An 887-nucleotide genomic window follows, 5' to 3' on the forward strand; every position below is an offset into this window, starting at 1 on the left:
CTGAAGAGGAAACTAAGAGAAGCTAAATTACAACAATCCAGCAAGCACCTTTCAGAACTTTTCGAACAAGAAGAGAAGATGGCAGCCGAAAATAATAATAATGCAAGGAGGATGCTTGGTGACTTTACTGCACCTAATTCCAATTTACATGGAAGAAGCATCTCCATTCCTGCCATTGGAGCAAACAATTTTGAGCTGAAACCTCAATTAGTTTCTCTGATGCAGCAGAACTGCAAGTTTCATGGACTTCCATCTGAAGATCCTTTTCAGTTCTTAACTGAATTCTTGCAGATATGTGATACTGTTAAGACTAATGGAGTAGATCCTGAAGTCTACAGGCTCATACTTTTCCCTTTTGCTGTAAGAGACAGAGCTAGAGTATGGTTGGACTCTCAACCCAAAGATAGCCTGAACTCTTGGGATAAGCTGGTCAAGGCTTTCTTAGCCAAGTTCTTTCCTCCTCAAAAGCTGAGTAAGCTTAGAGTGGATGTTCAGACCTTCAGACAGAAAGAAGGTGAATCCCTCTATGAAGCGTGGGAGAGATACAAAGAACTGACCAAAAAGTGTCCTTCTGACATGCTTTCAGAATGGACCATCCTGGACATATTCTATGATGGTCTGTCTGAATTAGCTAAAATGTCATTGGATACCTCTGCAAGTGGATCCATTCACTTAAAGAAAACGCCTGCAGAAGCTCAAGAACGCATTGACATGGTTACTAATAACCAGTTCATGTACACTTCTGAGAGGAATCCTGTGAGTAATGGGACGCCTATGAAGAAGGGAGTTCTTGAAATTGATACTCTGAATGCCATGTTGGCTCAGAATAAAATATTGACTCAGCAAGTCAATATGATTTCTCAGAGTCTGAATGGAATGCAAGCTGC

At 41.0% G+C, this 887-nt stretch overlaps 1 non-coding gene across 1 annotated transcript; it reads right to left on the reverse strand.

Moving 5' to 3' along the window:
- Positions 1 to 474: 474 nt before the first annotated feature.
- Positions 475 to 582, reverse strand: LOC148579079 (small nucleolar RNA R71). Its single transcript, XR_015899636.1, has one exon. It is a non-coding gene; the product is annotated as a small nucleolar RNA R71 (small nucleolar RNA).
- Between the last annotated feature and the right edge of the window lie 305 nt (positions 583 to 887).

Source organism: Arachis ipaensis, chromosome B10, assembly GCF_059453495.1.
Source record: "Arachis ipaensis isolate K30076 ecotype BB chromosome B10, ASM5945349v1, whole genome shotgun sequence".
Taxonomy (NCBI): Eukaryota; Viridiplantae; Streptophyta; class Magnoliopsida; order Fabales; family Fabaceae; genus Arachis; species Arachis ipaensis.